Source organism: Hemiscyllium ocellatum, chromosome 29 (assembly GCF_020745735.1).
Source record: "Hemiscyllium ocellatum isolate sHemOce1 chromosome 29, sHemOce1.pat.X.cur, whole genome shotgun sequence".
NCBI classification, from domain to species: domain Eukaryota; kingdom Metazoa; phylum Chordata; class Chondrichthyes; order Orectolobiformes; family Hemiscylliidae; genus Hemiscyllium; species Hemiscyllium ocellatum.
In genome coordinates, this window is record NC_083429.1 from 14,700,769 (window position 1) to 14,728,436 (window position 27,668).

Sequence of the window (27,668 nt, forward strand, 5' to 3'; positions counted from 1 at the left end):
GTACATCTTTTCAGGAATTCTCCAAGGTACTATCTTAGGCGCAAACAACTTTCCTCCATCACAAAGTCAGATAGAACACAGAACAGAACAGCACAGTACAGGCCCTTAGGCCCTCAATGTAATGTGCTGATCTTTTATCCTACTCTAACCTACATATCCTTCATTTTACTATCATCCATATGCCTATCCAACACTTTAACTCCCCCTCCCACTCCACCAAGGACACACAGGTCCTGGGCCTCCTCCAGTGCCAAACCCTAAACACCCAATGCCTGGAGGGACCCTCCAACCACACAGGATCAATGTGAATTTCATCAGTTTCCTCATTTCCCCTCCCCCACCTTATCCCAGATCCAACCTTCCAACTCGGCAACACCCCCTTTACCTGTCCTACCTGTCCATCTTCCTGCCCACCTATCTGCTCCACCCTCCTCTCCATCCTATCACCTTCACCCCCACCTCTATCTACTAATCACATTCCCAGCTACCTTCCCCTAGCCCCACCCCTCCAATTTATCTCTCAACCCCCTTGGGCCATTAGCTTCTTTGGTGATGAACAGTTTATGCTCGAAATGGCGATTCTCCTGCTCCTTGGATGCTGCCCGACTGGCTGTGCCCTCCAGCACCAACTCTTCGACGCTGAATGCCCCATTATCATCGACCTAGTGGTTATGATTGCTCAGGAACTGGACTAACTATTTAAATACTGTGGCTACAAGAGCAGATCAGAGGCTAGGAATACTGCAGCAACTATCTCATCTACTGAATCATGAAAGCCAGTTCACCATCTACAAGACACATCTCAGGAATGTGATGGAATACATTCCATTTGCGCAGATGAGTGCAGCCCCAATAACACTGCACCATTCCCACTCTGTCACTTCCGCTCCCACAGCCACTTCCACCCCTCACAATTCCTCATGCACCACACATGACATCAATTCCGCCTCTCACATCATCACTGATGTCACACGCTCAGTTACTTCCGACCCCCATTGCCGTGTTTGCCACCACTTCAGCCCCCACCAACGCCACTCACCTGCATTCTGCTGACACGTCCCCCCACGGATCCTACTATCACCATCCCCGCCCCCCTAGAACCCTGAGGGGCACACCATCCCTGCTCATGACTCCATCCCCATTCTCCCCACCACCACACCCACTCCAGTTACCGGCCCTGCCCCCACTCCCAGCTCCACACCCACACTAGATCCCAGCTCCCAGCCCTGCCGAGTTTTCACCATCCCCCCAGACCTCCACCTCACTGAGGACAAACGATCAGTCCGCAGCAAAGGACTCACCTTCATCCCCCTCCACCCACACATCAATGAATTTAATACACGCCATGACATTGAACACTTCTTCCGCCGCCTCCGCCTCCGAGCTTACTTTCACAATCAGGACTCCCGCCCACTTTCCGGGGAACCTTCGCCCACCTCCAACATATTGCACCCACCTGGACACCCTGTGCTGGGCTTTTACCCGCCCTTGACCTCTTCATTTCCAACTGCCACTGGGACATTAACCGCCTCAACCAGTCTATCCCCCTCCCCAACTCCAACCTCTCACCCTCACAATGCCCTGCCCTCCACTCCCTCTGCTCCAATCCCGCCCTCACCATCAAACCAGCAGATAAAGGGGGCTCAGTGGTAGTCTAGCGCACTGACCTCTACACCGCTGAAGCCAGACACCAACTCGAGGACACCTCTTCCTACCGCCCCCTCGACCATGACCCCACCCCCCATCACCAAACTATCATCTCCTAGACCATACAGAACCTCATCACCTCAGGAGATCTCCCACCCACAGCTTCCAACCTCATAGTTGCCCGGTTCTACCTCCTTCCAAGATCCACAAGACTGACCACCCTGGCCGACCCATTGTCGCAGCATGCTCCTGCCCCACTGAACACATTTCTACCTACCTCGACACTATCCTATCTCCCATAGTCCAGGAACTCCCCACATACGTTCGAGACACCACCCACGCCCTCCACCTCCTCCAAGACTTCCGTTTCCCCGGCCCCCAATGCCTCATCTTCACCATAGATATCCAATCCTTCTACACCTCTATCCGCCATTACCACAGCCTCCAAGCCCTTCGTTTCTTCCTCTCCCGATGTCCCCAACTGTACCCTTCCACTGACACTCTCATTTGTTTGGCTGAACTGATCCTCACCCTTAACAATTTCTCCTTTGAATCCTCCTACTTCCTCCAGACCAAAGGGGTAGCCATAGGCACCCCTGTGGGTACCAGCTATGCCTGTCTCTTTGTCCATCTTCCGTAATTACACCGGTACCACTCCCCACCTCTTCCTCCGCTACATTGATGACTGCATTGGTGCCACCTCGTGCTCCCACAAGGAGGTTGAGCAATTCATCAACTTCACCAACACATTCCACCCTGACCTTAAATTTACCTGGACCATCTCTGACACCTCCCTCCCCTTTCTGGATCTCTTCACCTCCATTAATGACGATCGACTTGACACTGACATTTTTTACAAACCCACTGACTCCCACAGCTACCTGGATTACACCTCTTCCCACCCTACCTCCTGCAAAAATGCCATCCCATATTGCCAATTCTTCCGCCTCCGCCGTATCTGCTCCCAGGAGGACCAGTTCCACCACAGAACACACCAGATGGCCTCCTTCTTTAGAGCCCGCAATTTCCCTTCCCATATGGTTAAAGATTCCCTCCAACACACCTCGTCCATATCCCGCACCTCCACCCTCAGACCCCATCCCTCCAACCATAACAAGGACAGAACGCCCCTGGTGCTCACCTTCCACCCTACCAACCTTCACATAAACCAAATCATCTGCCGACATTTCTGCCACCTCCAAACAGACCCCACCACCAGGAATATATTTCCCTCCCCACCCGTTGCCACCTTCCGCAAAGACCGTTCCCTCCATGACTACCTGGTCAGGTTCACGCCCCCCTACAACCCACCCTCTCATCCTGGCACCTTCCCCTGCCACCGTAGGAATTGCAAAGCCTGCGCCCACACCTCCATCCAAGGCCCTAAAGGAGCCTTCTGCATCCATTAAAGTTTTACCTGCACATCCACCAATATAATTTTTAGTATCCGTTGCTCCCGATGTGGTCTTCTCTTGGGGAAACTGGATGCCTCTTAGCAGAGCGCTTTAGGGAACATCTCTGGGACACCCACACCAATCAACCACACCACCATGTGGCCTAACATTTCAACTACCCTTCCCTCTCTGCCGAGGACATGGAGGTCCTGGGCCTCCTTCACCACTGCTCCCTCACCACCAGACGTCTGGAGGAAGAACGTCTCATCTTCCGCCTCAGAACACTTCAACCCCAAGGCATCAATGTGGACTTCAACAGTTTCCTCATTTTCCCTTCCCCACCTCACCCCACTTCCAAACTTCCAGCTCAGCACTGTCCCCACGACTTGTCCTACCTGCCTATCTTCTTTTCCACCTATCCATTCCACCCTCCTACCCCTGACCAATCACCTTCATCCCCTCCCCCACTCACCTATTGTACTCTACGCTACTTTCTCCCCACCCCTACCCTCCTCTCATTTATCTCTCCGCCCTTCAGGCTCTCTGCCTGTATTCCTGATGAAGGGCTTTTGCCCAAAACTTCGATCTTACTGCTCCTCGAATGCTGCCTGAACGGCTGTGCTTTTCCAGCACCACTCTAAACTAGACTCTGGTTTCCAGCATCTGCAGTCATTGTTTTTACCCAATAACACTCAAGTAGTATCCTTCCTCATCTGTATGTAAGGATACTAGGGAGAGTGGATCTTGTCTTTTTGCAGTTAGTTGATGTGAACAGTAAATGACATCACTATAGGAAATGACATCAACTAGCCACAAAAAGGCATGACACACTCTCATTTAGTATGTAGTATCGTTACATACGGATGAGGAAGAACACTACTTCGATTGGGACAACACATCCATCCTCGGACAAGCCAAACAGGGACACGCACGAGAATTCCCTGAAGCATGGCATTCCAACCGGAACTCTATCAATAAATACACTGACTTTGATCCCATTTACCACCACCTGAGAAAAAGAACAGGAAATGACATCACCACAGAAAAAACATCAGTAACCCAAGGAAACCCAAACATATAAATAGACAGCAGGCTACACCACCAGTACTTCATCCAGAGGCTCACTGACGATACAGGATATATTGAGGCAGTGGCTAGCAAATCAAATGGGATCTGAATTTCCTAAATATAGGCATTGAGTATGAGGCAAAAGATATTTTGCTGATCTTTGATAAAGCTCTGGCGAGGCCATAACGAGATTACTACATCCAGTCCCATACTTTAAGTGCTTGAGGATCCTCACAAAGGTGAAGAGGATGATTTCAGGGTGGTAGATTTTGATGATAAGGTTAGCTTGGAAAAGCTGGGATTTTCTGCTGGGAACAGTTAAGATCAAGGAAAGATTTGACTGGCTTAGATAAGATAGACAAAAATCAGTTTTGCTATTGGTTAATGGGAGCATACAGTTAAGGTTTTGGGCAAAGGGCACAAGTTGATGTGAAGAAGAATTTTTTATACAGTGAGCAATAATGACCTGGAACTCACTGCCCACAAAAGCAGTGGGAATGGAAATGATCAGTGATTTGGGGAAGAGTGAAAGAATACAACTGACTGGATTGCCTTAGAGGTAATTGGTATAGGCTCAATGGTTTGAATGGCCTTCTTCTGTGCCATAATGACTGTAACTCTGTAATGACTGCCTGCTTCCTTTTGCTGACAGTTACTGAAAGATTCTGGAATGTGACCCTTCAGACCCACTTCAGTTGCATTTGTTATATCAAATTGCACATTAGCTTACAGCAGTTATTACTAATTCAACAGATGCAGTGTTGTGTTCAATGTGTTTTCTACTAATTTGCTGTGGATCCTTTTGTAGACTTGGTTTTAATGGATGTAATGTTGAAGGGAAGAAATTTGAGCCCTCTTATCTTAGCAGCTGCAGTTTGACTCACAAATAGGTCAGGTTGCTATTCAAGTTTAATGCTATTGCTATCAGAAGCACTCTCACAAACCAGACCAGCTTTTGTTCAGAATTTCCAATCTAGCTGTTAAGCTGGGAGCAGTGTGATGTCTGTGAAAGGAGCTAGGACAGCACTGATGTTCTCACTGCCCAAACAGTTGTGGCCAACAGAGAATAGTGTTCCTCATCAAGGACTCTCTACACGGGCATCCTTTTGGGGATCTGGGTTTGAGCTTGTTGCCAAAGAACTAGATACAGTTATTTGAGTACTTTCATTATCATAACACTAAAAACATGTAGTTTATAGTAGTGCAAAGCACAATGTGACAGTGATACACGTAAGGAAATTTTAAGTAGGTTGAGCTAACACTTGGACAAAGAGGCAGGATTCAAGAGCCCACAGACTCCAAAGCAAATAGGAAAACTGGATCAAAAGAAGATTGCAAAGAGGAAAGGATTTGATCCTCAAATCATGTGCACCTTCATTTGTTTGTTTTAAATCATTTATAGGATTTGGGCCTCGTGGTTAGGCTAACATTTAGTGTCTATTCGTAGTTACTCAGAGAGTAGTTAAGAGTCAACTGTGGATCCGCAGTCGCATGTACACAAGATCAAATAAAGATGACAGTTTCCTTCCCAAAAGGATATTAGTAAACCTGGTATGTTTATGCAGACAATCGAAAATGGTTCAATGGACATCATTAGACCCTTAATTTTAAATATTTTACTAAATTAAATTCCACTATCTGCTATGGTGGGATTAGAACCCAGGACTCAGAACATTACCTGGGCCTCTGAATTAATAGTCTAGTGATAATACACATGGCCATCACCTCCCCTATTTTGTGATTGGAAGCCTGTGGCCAGTGATATACCACAGGGATCAGTACTCAGACCCTAGCTCTTTTTTATACACATTAGCGTCTTAAATGTTAACATAGAAAGTATAATTAGTAAGTTTTCAGATGACATGAAAATTAGTGGTGTTGTTGATAGTGATAGTCTCAAGCTATAGCTTGCTTTTAATTAATTGGTAAATTAACAGAGTAATGGCAGATGGAATTTAATCCTGATAAGTGTGAGGTGATGCCTTTGGGTGATCTAATAAAGGAAGGATTTATGCAATGAATATAGAACTGAGGAGTACTGAGGAACAAAGGAAACTTGTTGTACAACCCCATAGACCTGTGAAGGGGTCAGCACAAGTGATGGAGAGTACACAGGATACTTGCCTTCATTAGCTGAGGTATAGATCACGGGAGTATGGAAGTGTTATTGCAACTTTATAGACCATTGGTTAGGCAACAAATAGAATACTGTGTGCAGCTCTGGTAACCACACGATTGGAATTGCACCATGATTGCACTGGAGAGGGTACAAAGGAGGTTCACCAGTTTGTTGTTATAGAGTCAGAGAGATATCCAGCAAGGTACATATCTGGATGGAAAATCTCAGTTATAAAGAAAGACTTGATAGGCTGTGTTTGTATTCACTGGAGAAGAGATGACTAAAGGATTATCCAATTGAGATATATAAAATTTCATAGGGTAGATCATAAGAATCTTTTCTCTATGGCAAATGTATCTAAGATCAGATGGCATAAGTTTAAGCTGAAGAGAGGTTCTGAGGAAAACAACTTTCACCCACAGTGGTAAAAATATGAAACATGCTGCCTAAGAAAGTTTTGGCAGCATATCATCATGCAACATTTAAGAAGCATCTGTATGAGCACTTAAAATTCAGAGCTATGGACCAAGTACAGGTAAATGGAATTGGCATAGTTTGGTGTTTGTTGGTCAGTGTAGATATGGTGGGCTGAAGGGTCTGTTTTTATCCCATTTGACTGTATGACTCTTGAATAACTTAAAGGAGAAAAACAAATTAGAGAAGCAGAGTGATTTAGAGAGAGTAATCCAGAATTTCGGGCCTGGGAACTGAAAGGACAATGCCCAGATACCATGGAGCATTATAGGGCTGGTGGATATTCTAGACATAGGGAGGATTAAGGCTTGAGAGGTATTTGAAGGAAATGATGAGAATTTGAAATTTGAGTCATCACTCAACTAGGAGAAAATGCAGGTCCATTGGCACAGAGATGATAGGTGAACAACAGTTGGTGTGTGTTAGGATATAGGCAGCAATGCTTTGGATAGCCTCAAATTTACAGATGGTAGAATGTGCAGTTAAACTTTGAAATAGTCAAGTCAACAGGCAACAAAGGCAGAGATGAGAGTTTCAATAGCAGCAACTTTAGTTACTATGGGATCCTGAAAAGGAAGTTGGTTGGTCAGCAGTTGGTAGAATTGTGGCTCTTATGGGCAAGTTGAGGTCAAAGAAACCGATGAGGGAATATAGTAAAGAACATAGAGATGGATATAAGTTCAAAGCCACTGTAGTGGGGGATGGGAGGATGTACAGGGCTTTCATAAGAAGATATGACATATGGAGTGAGAAAGCAGTGGCTGAAACTGATGAATGGATACTGCCATACTTAGTGGCAGAGAAGCCATGAGTTCCTCACACTTGTTGAAAGTAATGCTGACATGGCTTTCAAACAGTTTAAAGTTGTTCTTAATAAAATGTGTCAATTCCTTTGAGATTTAGGACCATCCAGTCCTTGAAATATCAAATGTGATCACATTTCGGAGACTGGTACGTAATGTTTCAGTTATCCAAATGTTACAAATCCAATTGGCCTTTTTACCTTATCAAACCTAGCATACCTTCCACACTTGCTAAAATCTTTCATTCATTGAGCAGTCTTTCACCAGGTTTCCTAATGTAATTGTAAACCAATATTAACAATTCATTAGGAGCTGTTCACTAATCTGTATATCTGAAACACTGAACATCTGTAGGGCTTTTGTCATAAGGTCCACATCAGACCTAACAGCAGGGGAGTGAGCAGTTATTCAAGACTCAGGGGACTTTCCACATGATCTTGAAAAGGACAATCACTGAGACATGAAACACATGCTTGTTTGTATTTAGGTTAGAGTTAGAGTCATACAGAATACAAACAAACCCTACAGCCCACCATGTCCATACCAAGCAACAAAGACCAAAATGTACTAATCCCATTTACCTGCCCCTGGTCCATAACATAGTCTCCCCTGGGCATTTTAAGTACTCATCCATATGCTTCTTAAACACTGTGATAGTACCTGCCTGTTCCATGTTTCTATCAATGCGTGGGCAAAAATATTTCCCTCCAATCCCCTCTAAATGACTTGCTCTTCACCCTAAACCTATGCCCTCTGGTCTTAAACACATAGAACATAGAACATAGAACATAGAACAATACAGCACAGAACAGGCCCTTCGGCCCACGATGTTGTGCCGAACATCTATCCTAGATTAAGCACCCATCCATGTACCTATCCAATTGCCGCTAAAAGGTCGTCAATGATTCTGACTCTACCACTGCCACGGGCAGCGCATTCCATGCCCCCACCACTCTCCGGGTAAAGAACCCACCCCTGACATCTCCCCTATACCTTCCACCCTTCACCTTAAATTTATGTCCCCTTGTAATACTCTGTTGTACCCGAGGAAAAAGTTTCTGACTGTCTACTCTATCTATTCCTCTGATCATCTTATAAACCTCTATCAAGTCACCCCTCATCCTTCGCCGTTCCAATGAGAAAAGGCCGAGAACTCTCAACCTGTCCTCGTACGACCTATTCTCCATTCCAGGCAACATCCTGGTAAATCTTCTCTGCACCCTCTCCAAAGCTTCCACATCTTTCCTAAAGTGAGGCGACCAGAACTGCACACAGTACTCCAAATGTGGCCTAACCAAAGTCCTGTACAGCTGCAACATCACTTCACGACTCTTGAATTCAATCCCTCTGCTAATGAACGCTAATACACCATAGGCCTTCTTACAAGCTCTATCCACCTGAGTGGCAACTTTCAAAGATCTATGTACATAGACCCCAAGATCCCTCTGTTCCTCCACCTGACTAAGAACTCTACTGTTAACCCTGTATTCCGCATTCTTATTTGTTCTTCCAAAATGGACAACCTCACACTTGGCAGGGTTGAACTCCATCTGCCACTCCTCAGCCCAGCTCTGCATCATATCCAAGTCCCTTTGCAGCCGACAACAGCCCTCTTCACTGTCCACAACTCCACCAATCTTCGTATCATCTGCAAATTTACTGACCCACCCTTCGACTCCCTCATCCAAGTCATTAATAAAAATTACAAACAGCAGAGGACCCAGAACTGATCCCTGCGTAACTCCACTTGTAACTGGGCTCCAGGCTGAATATTTACCATCTACCACCACTCTCTGACTTCGACCAGTTAGACATGGGGAAGGATTCTCAAGATCTGTCCTATCTATGCCTGTCAGATAGCCCCTAGCTACCTCTTCTCCAGGGATTTTCCTTCCCAAGCAATATTCTGATGTATCTCCATTCACCTCTTCAATGCAATGACACCTTTCTGATTGTGTAGTGACCAGAACAGGACACAGATTTCCATCGATGGCCCAACCAATGCTATATGAAGTTGCAACAAGAATTCCCTGCTTCTATATTATATATGACCACTCATTGTGTACATCTTTTATATATTAGACCTCCCAAAATGCTTCACCTCATACTTATCAAGATTAACTTCCACTTGCCAGTGCTCTGCCCAATTTACCAGCTTATCAATATCAGACTTTAGCCTGAGACCATCCTCTTCACTATCGCCACCAATTTTTCATCACTAAACTTACTAATTTTACTTTCTATATTGTCAACTAAATTGTTAATATACATAACAAATGGCAAGGGTCACATCACCAAACCTTGTGGTACAATGCTGGTCACAGGCTTCCAATAACAAAAGTAACCCTCTACCATCACCCTTTGTCTTCTAGTTGTGAACTAATTTTGGATCTAGTTTGCTTTGGATCATATCGCCTCTGAACAGCTTTCCACATTGGGACATTGTCAAAGGCTTTACTAATGACTACATAAACCACGTCAACTGCATGAGCCTCATCAATGTGGAGCATAGAGCAGAGAACAGGAGCAGGCCCTTCAGCGCATAATGTCATGCTGAACATGATGTCAAGTTAAACTAATCCCTTTTGCCTTCTTAGTAATCCTCTGTTGTTCTTTAAAAGCTTTCCAGTCCTCCGTTTTCCCACTCATCTTGCTATGTTATACTTTTTCTCTTTTGATTTTATATGTTTCTTAACTTCCCTCGTCAGCCACGGCTACCCCTGCCTCCTCATAGGATCTTTCTTCCTTTTTGGAATGAACTGATTCTGCATCTTCTGCATTATACCCAGAAATATCTGCCATTGTTCCTCCACTGTCATCCTGCTAAGGTATTCCACCATTGAACTTTGGCCAGCTCCTCCCTCATAGCTCCATAGTTCCCTTTATTCAATTGAAATATTGTCACTACTGATTGTACCCTCCCTCTTTCAAATTGCAGATTGAAGCTTATTGTATTATGGTCACTACCACCAAATGGCTCCTTCACTTCGAGGTCCCTGATCAACTCTGGTTCGTTACACAATACCAGATCCAGAATTGCCTTCTCCCTGGTCGGCTCCAGCACCAGCTGTTCTAAGAATCCATCTCAGAGGCACTCCACAAAGTCTCTTTCTTGAGGTCCAATGCCATCCTGATTCTCCCAGTCTACCTGCATGTTGAAATCCCCCATAAGAACTGTAGGAACATCTTTGCGATAGGCCAATTTCAGCTCCTGATTCAACTTACATCCGACATCCAGACTACTGTTTGGGGGCCTGTAGATAACTCCCAAGAGGGTCTTTCTACCCTTAGAATTTCTCAGCTCTATCCATACTGACTCTACATCCCCTGATTCTAGGTCCCCCCGCGCAAGGGACTGAATATCATCCCTTACCAACAGGGCCACCCCACCCCCTCTGCCCGCCAGTCTGTCCTTACGATAGCACATACGTATTCTTGAATATTCATTTCCCAGGCCCTGCTCACTTGAAGCCGTGTCTCAGTTTTTCCCACAATATCGTAGCTGCCAATTTCCAAAAGAGCCTCAAGCTCATCCATCTTATTTCTAAAACTTTGTGCATTCATATATAGTATTTTTAATTTGTTACTGCCCTCACACTTCCTATCAACCCCTATTTCACTCAATCTTACGGCATGACCCCTTTTTGAATTTTCTGCTTCATTGATACTGTTGTCTTTCTTGACCTCCCTTGTTCTAACTTTCCCTTCAACTTCCTTCTTAAACTTCCAGTTTGTCCCCTCCCCCCCCGCTATTTAATTTAAACACAGCTGTGTTGCAGTAGCAAACCTGCCTGCCAGAATGCTGGTCCCCAACCTATTCAGGTGCAAACCGTCTCTTTTGTATAATTTATGCTTGGCATGGTGGCACAGTGGTTAGCACTGCTGCCTCACAGCGCCAGAGATCTGGGTTCAGTTCCCGCCTCAGGCGACTGACTGTGTGGAGTTTGCACTTTCTCCCCGTGTCTGCGTGGGTTTCTTCCGGGTGCTCCGGTTTCCTCCCACATTCTAAAAATGTGCAGCTTAGGTGAATTCGCCATGGTAAATTGCCTGTAGCGTTTGGTGTCGGGGAATGGGTCTGGGTGGGTGTCGGTGTGGACTTGTTGGGCCGAAGGGCCTGTTTTACACAGTAAGTAATCTAATGTAAAACGTACCCCAGTGATTCAAGAATTTAAATCATGGCTTCCTGCACCAGTTCCCCAGCCACACATTCAAGTCCATTATCTCCCTGTTCCTGGCCTCTCCAGCCTGAGGAACTGGAAGCAAACCGGAGAGAACCACCCTGGATGTCCTGCTTTTTTCAGCTTTCTTCCTAGTTGTCTGAAGTCCAGCTGTAGTATGTTCCTCCTCTTCTTCCCGACATCATTTGTGCCGACATGTACCATCACCTTCATCCTTGAGGATTTCCTGCACTCTGTCTGCGATGTCCTTAATCCTGACACCAGGATGGCAACACACCATCCTTAAATCCCGCCTGTTGCCACGGAAACCCCGTTCAGTTCCTCTCACTATGGAGTCCCCTATTACCACGGCTCTGTGCGATGTCTGACTCCTCAGCTCTGCCTCCACGCCAACTTTTGATTGACAGACCTGACCATCAGGCTAAAATTCCTCAACACCCAGCTAGAGAAGCTGAATAGTACTCCAGCTGAACCATGTAACTCTTCTGGCAGAGAATCCACCCACCACAGAACAATCAGGAGTACAGAACATTTGGCCCAGTTGATCTTGGCAGAAGATCCCGCCCAGTATACCGCCTGGCACTTGCGCATTTATCCAGGTCAGCCGGGTCAATTAAAGTGCAGAGCATGCAGTTGGCATAAGTGGAGAGGACCATGCCCGTGTCTGCCCTGCACAGAACCAGCCTCAACAACCTCCTCCTCAAGAGGCACAGGAAAGGCTCCACGCCCAGGGAATACAGCTGCTGGACAGGGGACAGCTTTGATGTACCCCTCTCCCCATGAGAAGGAGCACAATCAGGGAGATATTAACTTTAACCAGACACTCTACAGCGGTGTACAAAAGTCGAATTCGGGAAATGAAATGCGTCCTGAACCCAAATGCCCGCAGAATCCCGAGCAGATACTCGTGATTGACCCTGTTGAACACCTTCTCCTGATCGAGAGACAGGAAGGCACTCAACAGACCAGTGCTTCAGCAAAGGTGGATCAGGTCCTGGATGAGATGGATATTACTGTGAATCCTCCGGCCTGGGACTGTGTATGACTAGTCAGGATGGATCATTTGGGCCAGTACAAAGGCCATGTGAGAAGCCAACACTCCTGCAAAAATTTTATAATCCGTGCTGAGGAGGGAGACCAGATGCCAGTTCTTTAAAGCACAACGCCTGCCCTACACCAAGAGAAGGGCAACTCTCCGGCTTTAGAACTCTCAGAACCTGCACAAAATAGCCCCCCAGGACATCTCAGAACACCCTGAAGGACTCCACAGTCAGCCCGTCCAGGCCTGGCTTTACCATTGAGAGCCAGTCAAAGGCGTTGGTCAGCTCCCTCTAAGGTGACGGGAGCATCGAGCCTTCCGGTGTTCTCTGGACCGAGCTGCGGCAGGTTCTCCCACAGAACTTTGTGAGCATCCTCGCTGGATGGATCCGGACAGAACACACAGTCATGTAATAGGAGTATATCTTGGTCCTGATGCCCTCTGGATCCAAGATGTGCTGCTGACGGATACTGCACCTATTTTCCAGTGAGTAGGAGAAGGGGGAGGTGCGGTCCAGATCCTGGAGGAGCCAGATCTGTGACCTCACGTACACAACCCAGGGCCCATCGAGCTACAGGTCTCAGAGAGCGGTTTTCTGTGCTTCGTACATCCCTCACAGGAGCAAGTTTGCATCAGGCTAAACAAGACATGACTAAACACCAAGCATCTCAGTCTGCAATTCCTCGACCCTCAACTTCTATATCTTTGTCGACTCCCTCGCACACACCTGACACAAAAAGTGGATGTGAGTCTTGCCCATATTCCACCATAGCCTCAAGGAATGGAGCACAGAACATATAACATAGAAAAGTACAGCACAGGACAGACCCTTAGGCCCACGATGTTGTGCCAAGACTTAATCCTAATGTAAAATATAGTAACTTAACCTACACACCCCTCAATTCACTGTTATCCATGTGCATGCCTAGCAGTTGCTTAAATGTCCCCAAGGACTTCGCTTCCACCACCTCAGCTGGCAACGCATTCCATGTATTCACAACTCTCTGTGTAAAGAACCTACCTCTGATGTCTCCTTTATACCTTCCTCCTACTATTTTCAAACTATGACTCCTCGTACCAGTCAATCCTGCCCTAGGGAAAAGTCTCTGACTATTGACTCTATCTATTCCTCTCACTATTTTGTACACCTCGATCAGGTCTCCTCTCTTCCTCCTTCTCTCCAGAGAGAAAAGTCTGAGCTTATTCAAACTTTCTTCATAAGGCAAGCCCTCCAGTCCAGGCAGTATCCTGGTAAACCTTCTTTTCACCCTCTCCAAAGCCTCCGTATCTTTCCTATAGTAGAGTGACCAGAACTGGACACAATATTCCAAGTGTAGTCTCACCAGGGACTTGTAGAGCTGCAGCAAAACCTCACGGCTCTTAAACTCGATACCCCTGTTAATGAAAGCCAAAACACCATATGCTTTCTTGACAACCCTATCCACTTGGGTGGCAACTTTGAGGGATCAATGTACTTGCACACCTAGATCCCTCCGTTCCTCCATTCTGCCAGGAATCCTGTCTTTAATCCCATATTCAGCATTCAAGTACGACCTTCCAAAATGCATCACTTCGCATTTATCCAGGTTGAACTCCATCCGCCATTTCTCAGCCCAGCCCTGCATTCTGTCTATGTCGCACTGCAGCCTGCAGTAGCCCTCTATACTATCAATGGCACCTCCAACCTTTGTGTCATCTGCAAATTTACTAACCCACCCCTCAACCTCCTCATCCAAGTCATTTATAAAAACTACAAAGAGCAGAGGCCCAAGAACAGAGCCCTGCAGGACCCCACTCAACACTGTCCTTGAGGCAGAATATTTTCCATCTACAACCACTCTCTGCCTTCTGTCAGCCAGCCAATTCTGATTCCAAGCCCCACTGCTTCCTTCTCCAGCCACCTAGAACCGACAAAATGAATCCCAGAATCACTTGTCATCCAGCAGCGAGTTGTTAAAGTACCAGTATGCCCCAGCCAGGCGCTGAATGGAAGGAGTTCCATCCATACCAGGTGACGATCTATGCACAGCACCTGTCACACTGACACCACCAGAATGCAGGGGGTGTACGTCCATGAAATGTACAAGTGGTTGATTCTGGATGTTCTGACCCCAGGCTTCACAAATGTGAAGGCGATGGAGTCAGGATGGAAATTCCACCAGATGTTCATCAGACGTCCAGCACGTCCAAGGACTTGACCAAGTCCTCCAACCTCCTCGTCGATGCCAAACCAGTAGGGGATGCAATTAAAATCCCGCCCCCACCCTGAGGATAGTGTTCTGGCCTTCATCTATGGAGCAGACACTTCACCATAGAAACGTTTTAGCCTTTTTCCTATAGGGGTAGCGAAGACATGCACTGAACCCCCCAGGCCGCACAGTCAGGTGAAGCAAATGGCCTGGTGCAGGCTCCTTGACCATGAAGATCTCTGGCTGAAAATGTGGGGCCAACACAAAAGCCACCCCACTGGATTTGTGGGTAGATGATTCATGTAGGCAGCTCCTTGTCCCTCCAGGAGACAGATGGCTTTGACCCAGGGTAGAACATAGAGCATAATACAATACAGAACAGGCCCGTCAGCCCTCGATATTATGCCAACCTGTGAACTATTCTCAGCTCGTCCCCCTACATCATCATCCATGTGCTTATCCAACTTTTGTTTAAACCTCCCTAAATGTGGCTGAGTTAACTATATTGGCAGGTAGGGCATTCCATGCCCTTATCACTCTGAGTAAAGAACCTGCTTCTGACATCTGTCTTAAATCTATCACACCTCAATTTGTAGTTATGCCCCCTCCTACAAGCTGATGTCATCATCGTAGGAAAAAGACTTTCACTGTCTACCCTATCTAATCCTCTGATCATCCTGGATGTCTCTATCAAATCCCCCCTTATCCTTCTTCTATCCAATGAGAACAGACCCAAGTCTCTCAGTCTTTCCTCATAAGATCTTCCCTCCAGACCAGGCAACATCCTGGTAAATCCTCTCTGCACCTTTTCCAATGCTTCCACATCCTTCCTTTAATGGGATGACCAGAGCTATACACAATATTCCAAGTGTGACTGCAATAGCTTTTTATATAGTTGCAGCATGATATTGCTGCTGCAGAACCCAATCCCTCTACCAATGAAACCTAATACACCATATGCCTTCTTAACAGCACTATCAACCTGGGTGGCAACTCTCAGGGATCTATGCAACAGGTAGTATGCGTTTCCTGTAGGAAGCACACCACATACTTCACGTTCCAAAAGAGCAAGAAATTCTAGAATCTGCATTGTGATTCCCTGCTGCTGTTGATGTTGAGGCTGGCTATGGTATTCTTCATTGTCAGTAGTAGTATGAGGATTGGATTACTTACAGTGTGGAAACAGGTCCTTAGGCCCAACAAGTCCACACCGACCCTCCAAACAGCAACCACCCAGACTCATTCCCCTACATTTACCCCTTCACCTAACATTACAGGCAATTTAGCATGGCCAATTCACCTAACCTGCACATCTTTGGACTGTGGGAGGAAACCGAAACACATGGGGAGAATATGCAAACACCATACAGACAGTAGCCCGAGGCGGGAATTGAACCCGGGTCTCTGGCGCTGTGCGGCAGCAGTACTAACCGCTGTGCCACCGTGCCGCCCACACATAGCTATCTGTGAAACTGTTAACAACACTTACTGAGAGGATGGGAGAAATGTAAAAAGGTCCCTCCCCATGAGTGTATCGAGAAATGTTCTGAACCACTGCTACTGGCTCTGGGCTAGACAGAGTGCATGGCGAGGAGCTCAGGTGGGCCATAAGACCAAGCCAAAATCTTTCCAATGGTCAAGAAGCAGCAGACTCTAACACAGCATCCCAGTGTACTCTTGGTAAAGTCCAAGAGTTTCTCGATGGGGCTCGGGGGAGCTTGGTGATGGGCATTAGGGAATCTAAAACCTTGCCAGGGATGGACTCTGTGTTATCTCCAATGCCCACTACCTTGCCCGACCCTTTTCCGGGTTGTCACCATCGGCCACTGGCCCCTCCCCACTGTGAGAACAGGGACTGGTCCAGCACCACCAGCTGGCTCCAATTCCCCATTGATACCACCTCCAGAGTCACCAGCAGGAACGTCCTTGATGCACTCCATTGAGGTATGTTCTGTGGGTCACCAGGCAGCAGAGACTCGAGGGCCCAGCACTCTCCCGACACAGGACACTCAACTCCTCTGGGGAAAGGTCCTCCCCAGAGCCAGGGCACCTAGGAAAGCAGTCTAGCAGGGAGCCTTCTTCAGGAATGAGGAAAGTGTATCAAGCAGGCTAAGATAAAAGGTAGGGAGGAGGGACTTGGGGGAGGGGTGTTGGAAATGCGATAGGTGGAAGGAGGTTAAGGTGAGGATGATAAGGTGAGGGTGATAGGCCATAGTGGGGGTGGGCGCGGAGAGGTCAGGAAGAAGATTGCAGGTTAGGAAGGTGGTGCTGAGTTCGAGGTTGGGACTGAGACAAGGTGGGGGGAAGGGGAAATGAGGAAACTGGAGAAATCTGAGTTCATCCCTTGTGGTTGGAGGGTTCCTAGACGGAAGGTGAGGCGCTCTTCCTCCAGCCGTCGTGTTGCCATGGTCTGGTGATGGTGGAGTCCAAGGACCTGCAAGGAGTGGGAGGGGGATTTGAAGTGTTGAGCCACGGGGTGGTTGGGTTGGTTGGTCCGGGTGTCCCAGTGGTGTTCTCTGGAACATTCCGCAAGTAGGCAGCCTGTCTCCCCAATATAGAGGAGGCCACATCGGGTGCAGCGGATGCAGTAAATGATGTGTGTAGAGTGTTAAGCCACGGGGTGGTTGGGTTGGTTGGTCCAGGTGTCCCAGAGGTGTTCTCTGAAACGTTCCGCAAGTAAGCAGCTGGGGAGACAGGCCGCCTACTTGCGGAATGTTTCAGAGAACACCTCTGGGACACCCGGACCAACCAACCCAACCACCCCGTGGCTCAACACTTCAACTCCCTCCCAGTCCACCAAGGACATGCAGGTCCTTGGACTCCACCATTGCCAGACCATAGCAACACGACGGCTGTAGGAAGAGCGCCTCATCTTCCACCTAGGAACCCTCCAACCACAAGGGATGAACTCAGATTTCTCCAGTTTCCTCATTTCCCCTCCCCCCACCTTGACTCAGTCCCAACCCTCGAACTCTGCACCATCTTCCTAACCTGCAATTTTCTTCCTGACCTCTCCGCCCCCACCCCCACTCCGGCCTATCACCCTCACCTTAACCTCCTTCCACCTATCGCATTTCCAACTCCGCTCCCCCAAGTCCCTCCTCCCTACCTTTTATCTTAGCCTGCTTGGCATACTTTCCTCATGCCCGAAACATCGATTCTCCTGTTCCTTGGATGCTGTCTGACCTGTTGCACTTTTCCAGCAACACATTTTCAGCTCTGATCTCCAGCATCTGCAGTCCTCACTTTATCTAGAAATTATCAAAGATAGTAGTGGAAAGTTTTGTGTGGAATCGGAGGACATAGGGGAAGCACTTAATGAATACTTTTCATCAGTATTCACATTGGAAAAGGGCAATGTTAATGAGAATGAGGAGATATGGGCTACAAGATTAGATGGGATTGAAGTGGACAAAGAGGAGGTTTTAGCAACTTTGGAAGATCTGAAAATAAATAAGACCCCTGGGCCGGATGAGATTTATCCTCTGATTCTCTGGGAAGGCAGGGAGGAGATTGCAGAGCCTTTGGCTTTGATCTTTATGGCATCATTGTCTACAGGAAGAGTGCCAGAAGACTGGAGGATAGCAATTGTTGTTCCCTTGTTTAAGAAGGGGAGTTGGGACAAACCTGGTAATTATAGGCCAGTGAGCCTTATGGGTAAGGTGTTGGAAAAGGTTATAAGTGATAGGATTTATAATCATCTGGAAAGGAATAATTTGTTTAGGGATAGTCAACACGGCTTTGTGAAGGATAGGTTGTGCCTCACTAACCTTATTGACTTCTTCATGAAGGTGACAAAATAGGTGGATAATGGTAAAGCAGTTAATGTGGTGTATATGGACTTCAGTAAGGAGTTTGATAAGGTTCCACATGGTAGCCTATTTCACAAATAATGGAATTTAGGGATTGAAGGGTGATTTTGCAGTTTGGATCAGAAATTGACTAGCTAAAAGAAGACAGAGGGTGGTGGTTGATGGGAAATGTTCATCCTGGAGCTCAGTTACCAGTGGTGTGCTGCAAAGATCTGTTTTGGGGCCATTGCTGTTTGTCATTTTGATAAATGATCTGGAGGTGGGTATAGAAGGATGGGTTAATAAATTTGTGAATGATACTAAGGCAGGCAGAGTTGTGAATAGTACTGAACAACATTGTAGCTTACAGAGGAACATAGATAAGATATAGAGCTTGTCTGAGAAGTGGCAAATGGAGTTTAATGTGGAAAAGTGTGAGGTAGTTCACTTCAAAAGAAGTAACAGGAATGCAGAGTACTGGGCTAATGGTAAAATTCTTGGCAGTGTAGATGAACAGAGAGATCTCGGTGTCCAGGTTGACAGGTTTGTTAAGAAGACATATGGTGTGTTGGCATTTATTGGTAGGGGGATTAGGTTTTGAGCCATGAGGTCATGCTTCAGCTGAACAACATACTGGTAAGGTCGCACCTGGAGTATTGCGTGCAGTTCTGGTCACCGCTTTGTAGGAAGGATGTGGAAGCTTTGGAAAGGGTTCACAGGAGATTTACAAGGATGTTGCCTGGTATGGAAGTATGGTGTTATAGAGTCATAGAGTCATAGAGATGTACAGCATGGAAACAGACCCTTCGGTCCAACCTGTCCATGCCGACCAGATATCCCAACACAATCTAGTCCCACCTGCCAGCACCCAGCCCATGTCCCTCCAAACCCTTCCTATTCATATACCCATCCAAATGCCTCTAAAATGTTGCAATTATACCAGCCTTCACCACATCCTCTGGCAGCTCATTCCATACACGTACCAACCTCTGCGTGCAAAAGTTGCCCCTTAGGTATCTTTTATATCTTTCCCCTCTCATCCTAAACCTATGCCCTCTAGTTCTGGACTCCCCAATCCCAGGGAAAAGACTTTCCCTATTTATCCTATCCATGCCCCTCATAATTTTGTAAATCTCTATAAGGTCACCCCTCAGCCTCCGATACTCCAGGGAAAACAGCCCTAGCCTGTTCAGCCTCTTCCTGTAGCTCAGATCCTCCAGCCCTGGCAACATCCTTGTAAATCTTTTCTGAACCCTTTCAAGTTTCACAACATCACTTTCTGCTAGGAATTAGGGCCAATCAAAGATAGTAGTGGAAAGTTGTGGAGAGATAGGAAGGAGACCAGAATTGCACACAATATTCCAACAGTGACCTAACCAATGTCCTGTACAGCCGCAACATGACCTCCCAACTCCTGCACACAATACTCTGACCAATAAAGGAAAGCATACCAAACGCCTTCTTCACTATCCTATCTACCTGCAACTGCACTTTCAAGGAGCTATGAACCTGCACTCCAAGGTCTTTTTGTTCAGCAACACTTCCTAGGACCTTACCATTAAGTGTATAAGTCCTGCTAAGATTTGCTTTCCCAAAATGCAGCACCTCGCATTTATTTGAATTAAACACCATCTGCCACTTCTCAGACCATTGGCCCATTGGGTCAACATCCAGTTGTAATTCGAGGTAACCCTCTTCGCTGTCCACTACTTCTCCAATTTTGGTGTCATCTGCAAGCTTACTAACTATACCTCTTATGCTCGCATCCAAATCATTTATGTAAATGACAAAAGGTAGAGGGCCCAGCACCGATCCTTGTAGCACTCCACTGGTCATAGGCCTCCAGTCTGAAAAACAACCCTCCACCACCATCCTCTGTCTTCTACCTTTGAGCCAGTTCTGTATCCAAATGGCTAGTTCTCCCTGTATTCCATGAGATCTAACCTTGCTAATCAGTCTTCCATGGGGAACCTTGTCGAACGCCTTACTGAAGTCCATATAGATCACATCTACTGCTCTGCCCTCATCAATCTTCTTTGTTACTTCATCAAAAAACTCAATCAAGTTTGTGAGACATGATTTCCCACGCATTAAGCCATGTTGACTATCCTAAATCAGTCCTTGCCTTTCCAAATATATGTACATCCTGTCTCTCAGGATTCCTTCCAACAACTTGCCCATCACCGAGTCAGGCTGACTGGTCTATAGTTGCCTGGCTTGTCAATACCACCCTTCTTAAACACCACGTTTGCCAACCTCCAGTCTTCTGGCATATTACCTGTGACTATCGATGATACAAGTATCTCAGCAAGAGGCCCAGCAATCACTTCTCTAGCTTAGTGTTATGATGAAAGACTGAGGGAACTGAGGCTATTTTCGTAGGAGAGAAGAAGGCTGTGTGGTATCAAGACGTATAAGATAATTAGAGGGTGGACAGAGACAGCCTTTTTCCTTGGATGGTGAAGGCTAACCCAAGGGGACATAGCTTTAAATTGAGGGGTGATAGATTTAGGACAGATATCAGAGGCAGTTTCTTTACACAGAGTAATAGGGGTGTGGAACAGCCTGCCTGGAAGAGTAGTAGACTTGCCAATGTTAAGGGCATTTAAATGGGCATTGAACATACGTATGGATAATAATGGAATGGTAGAGGTTAGATGGGCATCAGATTAATTTCACACATTGGCACAACATCGAGGGCTGAAGGGCCTGTACTATGCTGTAACATTCTATGTTCTATATTCTCTGAGTGAGGAAAACACTTTCCTTATCTCCACTGCTCAATGACCCAGCGGAATTTACAGTTAGAGTGCCCACACTTTGCGTGGGGCTGATGGAGCTGTGGCAGAGGGAGTGCCTACCTCAACCCCAGGGCTCCAAACAGGACAGGCCACGGTACAGGAAGAAGAGGAAGCATTGCGAGCTCACCCCCAGGGGAGGAAATCTGTCTTGCCTGGGTGATAGGGAATTCCTCCCTCAGCAGGGATAGCACCTCTTTCCGGTTATGGCAATGGTCTACCCCTCCGCCTCACCTACAATCCCTCCCTGATAGTCATGGGGCATGCAGTCCCTCCCTCCAGCATCTCCAGTAACAGTATTCAGTTGGGGAAGGCAGGGTCATGGTGAGGGCAAATAAAATTAGTTTTGTCACATCCTGCCCCACCCTTTTGTTGTCAAGTGACTATGGGTGAAGCAAGGGCCTCATTTCTGGCCCGGAATCCCTGGTCTCAGCCATGAAGAGGGAGGCTGGCAGTGGAGCTCTCTGGTCTGGTGATTCGGGGTGGGGTTCAGGCTCAGAGCTGTCAAGATTTGGTGTCATGGGGTGGGGATGAGCTCAGGCACAGACACTGGTATGGCCATCGGGGCATCATCACGCTGGGATGGACAGGCTGGTGTTCCAACCCCAGGAGGGGCGATGAAGATGAGTACAACAGGGGTGTTCTGCAGGTGTTTATTTTTCTCCCATGCCATCTTTCCGACTGGACATCCACTCCGTTTCCTGCCAGAGGCCACAGTGACAGCGATCTCCAGCTCTGACCCAGCGTGCGGGGCTCTCAGTACTACTTTGGGGTGAGGGGAGGTGGGTGCAGCAGTGCCACCCACAGCTGTTGGTGTGGGCTAGGTGGCCTTCAGGGTGAGGCAGTTTTTCCTTATATGCCCCACCTTATGTCAGACGTGGCACCGCACACGGCCCAGGAAACGGAGTAGGCTGTGCCCTCGGGGTGTACAGTGAAGGTTCCCTCATTCACCTCCTCCCAGGCCAAGCAAATAAACACCTGGCACTAGAAGATGTACGTGTTTGAGGACTGATTCCCTTAGCGGAGCAGGAACAGAGTAACACCTGACCGATATCTCCCAGCGCTTGCAGATGGGAGAAAAGGAGTTCACTGCCAATGAAAGGAGGGCCCATCCTCTACGGTCAGGTGTACTGCCTGCTAGGAACACAGGAAAAATACTGCCTTTCCATACATCTTGATTACAGAGGTGATGACCTTGCTGCAGACCTAGATGGTCATATTCCGGTGTGGGTAGGCCTAAACCCCTCAGCTCTTGGTGAGGATATGAAAGGGGGCCGAAGTAACTCAGCCCAATGCTACAACAACCCCGCCAAGTGCAAGTGGGGTCTGCTGTCTTGGGGCCGGCCATGCTGTGGTCCCAAATAGTCCAAAGGGTCTTCAGGTGGGTGATCCCTGAACAACTGCTCCAGTCTCAGTTCTTATTGGTCTAGGTGACGGCAGCAACAGCAGAGATAGAAGACCTCAGCAATGGCAGCAGCAGCAGCAGAGGTGGAAGGACCATGCAATAGCAATGGCAGTGGCAGCAACAGAAGTGGGCACAGGCAGGAGTGGATCCAGGGAATCCCAAGTCGCAACAGGAGTAGTAAAGGCAGGCTCAAGCAGCATTGGGTCTGGGGACGCCCAGGCAGCAGCAGGAGAGGTAGAGGCAGGCCCTGGCAGCAGTGGATCCAAGGAGGCCCAGATTGTGTCTGAGGTGGTGGTGAGGGAACCAACAAAAGGGGAAAACACACTTGATCTCATCCTTATCAATCTGCCAGCTGCAGATGCACCGGTCTGTGACAGCATTGGCAAGAGTGACCAATACACAGTCCTTGTGGAGACGAAGTCTCGCCTTCACATTAAGAAGAACTTCCATTGTGTTGTTTGGCACGATCACCGTGCTAAATGGGACTGACTTCAATCAGATCTAGCAACTCAAGACTAGGCATCCATGTGGGGTGGTGGGACATTGACAGCAGCAGAATTGTATTCCAAGTTAATCTGTATCCTCATGGCCTGGCACATTTTCCACTCAACCATAACTATCAAGTCAGGGATCAGCACTGATTCAATGGAGAGTGCAGGAGGGCATTCCAGGAGCAGCACCAGGCATGCCTGAAGATGAGGTGAAGCACCAAACAGGACTACTTGCATGCGCAACAGCATAAACAGCAAGTCACAGACAAAGCTAAGCAATGCCACAACCAACGGAATAGATCTAAGCTCAGCAGTCCTGCTACATGAATGGTGGAGGAGGAGGCTTAACAAATATCCCCATCCACAATGATGGAAAAGCTTAGCAAATCAGTGCAAAAGATAATGCTGAAGCTTTTGCAGCAATCTTCAGCCAGAAGTGCCAAGTGGATGATCTATCTTAGCCTCTTCCAGTGGTTGCCAGTACTACAGATAGTAGTCTGCAGCCAATTTGATTCACTCCCCATGGTATAGAAATGTATAGCACGGAAACAGACCCTTCGGTCCAACGCATCCATGCCAGCCAGATATCCCAACCCAATCTAGTCTCACCTGCCAGCACTCAGCCCACATCCCTCCAAACCCTTCCTATTCATATACCCATCCAAATGCCTCTTAAATGTTACAATTATACCAGCCTCCACCACTTTCTCTGGCAGCTCATTCCACACACACACCACCCTCTACGTGCAAAAGTTGCCCCTTAGGTTCCTTTTATATCTTTCCCCTCTCATCCTAAACCTATGCCCTCTAGTTCTGGACTCCCCAACCCCAGGGAAAAGACTTTCCCTATTTATTCTATCCATGCCCCTCATAATTTTGTAAACCTCTATAAGGTCACCCCTCAGCCTCCAACACTCCAGGGAAAACAGCCCCAGCCTGTTCAGTCTCTCCCCATACCTCAAATCCTCCAACCCTGGCAACATTCTTGTAAATCTCTTCTGAACCCTTTCAAGTTTCACAACATCTTTCCGATAGGAAGGAGACCAGAATTGCAAGCAATATTCCAATAGCGGCCTAACCAATTTCCTGTGCAGTCGCAACATGACCTCCCAACTCCTGTACTCAATACTCTGACCAATAAAGGAAAGCATACCAAACATCTTCTTCACTATCCTATCTACCTGCGACTCCACTTTCAAAGAGCTATGAACCTGCACTCCAAGGTCTCTTTGTTCAACAACACTCCCTAGGACCTTACCATTAAGGGTGTAAGTCCTGCTAAGATTTGCTTTCCCAAAATGCAGTACCTCGCATTTATCTGAATTAAACTCCATCTGCCACTTCTTAGCCCATTGGCCCATCTGATCAACATCCTGTTGTAATCTGAAGTAACCTGCTTCACTGTCCACTACACCTCCCATTTTGGTGTCATCTGCAAACTTACTAACTATACCTCTTATGCTCACATCCAAATCATTTATATAAATGACAAAAAGTAGAAGACCCAGCCCCGATTCTTGTAGCACTCCACTGGTCAGAGGCCTCCAATCTGAAAAACAACCCTCCACCAGCACCCTCTCTCTTCTACCTCTGAGCCAATTCTGTATCCAAATGGCTAGTTCTCCCTTCATTCTGTGAGATCTAGCCTTGCTAATCAGTCTCCCATGGGGAATCTTGTCGAATGCCTTACTGATGTCCACATAGATCACATCTACTGCCCTCATCAATCCTCTTTGTTACTTCCTCAAAAAACTCAATCAAGTTTGTGAGACATGATTTCCCACGCACAAAGCCATGTTGACTATCCCTAATCACTCCTTGCCTTTCCAAATACATGTACATCCTGTCCCTCAGGATTCTCTCCAACAACTTGCCACCACCGACATCAGGCTCAGTGGTCTATAGTTCCCTGGTTTGTCCTTACCACCCATCTTAAACAGTGGCACCATATTAGCCAATCTTCAGTCTTCAGGACTTCTAGTCCTCACCTGTGACTATCAATGATACAAATATCTCAGCAAGAGGCCCAGCAATCACTTCTGTAGCTTTCCACAGAGGTCTAGGGTATACCTGATCAGGTCTTGGGGATTTATCCACCTTTATGCGTTTCAAGACATCCAGCACTTCTTCTCTGTAATATGGACATTTTGCAAGATGTCACCATCTTGGACCATAGTGGACCATATACTTTTTGTATCTTCCATATCCTTTTCAACAGTAAATACTGATGCAAAATACTCATTTAGTATCTCCCCCATTTTCTGCAGCTCCACACAAAGGCTGCCTTGCTGATCTTTGAGGGGCCCTATTCTCTCTCTAGTTACCCTTTTGTCTTTAATGTATTTGTAAAAACCCTTTGGATTCTCTTTATTTCTATTTGCCAAAACTATTTCATATCCCGTTTTTGCCCTCCTGATTTCCCATTAAGTATACTCCTACTGCCTGTATACTCTTCTAAGGATTCATTCGATCTATCATGTCTATACCTGACATATGCTTCCTTCTTTCTCTTAACCAAATCCTCAATTTCTATAGTCATCTCGCATTCCTTATACCTACCAGCCTTTCCTTTCACCCTAACAGGAATATACTTTCTCTGGAATCAAGAAATGGTTGGAGACAATAGTTACTGCAAAGGCTGTGGGCCCACGCAAAATCCCTGACAAAGGCTATGGGCCCTGAAGATGTGTGCTGCAGAACGTGCTGTTCCCCTAGCCAAGCTATTCCAGTACAGTTGCAACACTGGTCTGTCTGTACTTGACAATGTGGAAAATTGTCCAAGTATGTCTTGTGCATAAAAAGCAGAACAAATCCAACCCAAACAATTGTTGCCTCCTCAGTCTTCTCTCAACCATCAGTAAATTGATGGAAGGGGTCATCAACAGTACTATGAAGCAGTATCTGCTCAGCAATAACCTTCTCACTGACACCGAGTTTGGGTTCTGCCAGGGCGACACAGTACAGCCTTGGTCCAAACAGAAACGAAAGAGCTGAATTCCAGAGGTAACAGTGACAATGACAGCCTTTGACATCAAGGCTGCATTCAACTGAATGGGGCATCTGGGAATCAAAAGATTCCGAGCATAAACCCTTCATTCCACCATCGATTCTCCTGCTGCTTGACCTGCTGTGCTTTTCCAGCACCACACTCTGGACTCTGATCTCTAGCATCTACAGTCCTGACTTTCTCCTCAAAGGGTATTGGGACAAGCTCTTTGTTGGTAGGAGTCACACCTGACACATAGGAAGATGGCCATGGTCACTGTAGACCAGTTATCTGAGCTTCAGGTCATTGCTGGAGTTCCTCGGGTTAGTATCCTCAGTCCAGCCCAGCTGCTTCATCAACGACCTTCCCTACATCATCGCTGATGATTGCACAATGTTCAGCACCATTTGTGACTCTTCAGATACTGAAGCAGTATATGCTTAAGTGCAACAAGTTCTGTCATTTTCCCGGCTTGGACTGACAAGTAGCAAGTAACATTTGCGCCACACAAATCCAGGTTGTGAGCATCATGAACAACAGACAATCTAACCACCACACCTTGGTATTCAAGAGTGTTACCATCACTGAATCTCCCACTATCAACATCCTAGGGATTATCATTGACCAGAAACTCAACTGGATTCTCCACATAGACACAGTGGCTACAAGAACATGTCAGCAGCTACGGGTACTGTGGCAAGTAACATACCTCTTGACACCTCAAAGCCTGTCCACCATCAACAAGGCACAACTCAGGTACATGAAGGAATATTCCACACTTCTCTAGATGAATGCAGCTCCAACAACACTGAAGAAGTGTGACACCATCCAGGACAAAGCAGCCCATTTGATTGGCATTACAAGCACAAGCATTCACACCCTCTACCACCGACACTCAGTTGCAGCACTGTGTACTAAGTACAAGATGCACTGCAGAAATTCACCAAACATCCTCAGACAGCACCTTCCGAATCCACGACCACATCCATCTAGAAGGATAATGGCAGCAGATATATGGGAACACCACCACCTTCAATTTCCTCTCCAAGTCACTCATTATTCTGACTTGGAAATATATTGCCATCCCTTCACTTCGCTGGGTCAAAATCCTGGCAGTCCCTCCCAAAGGCATTGTGGGTCAACCCAGAGCAGGTGGACTGTGGCGGTTCAAGGAGGCTGCTCACCACAAACTTCTCAAGGTCAACTAGGGATGGGCAGTAAATGCTAGCCCAGCCAGCCATACCCACATCCCACAAAATCAATAAAAAAAGAATTGGCAAGCACAC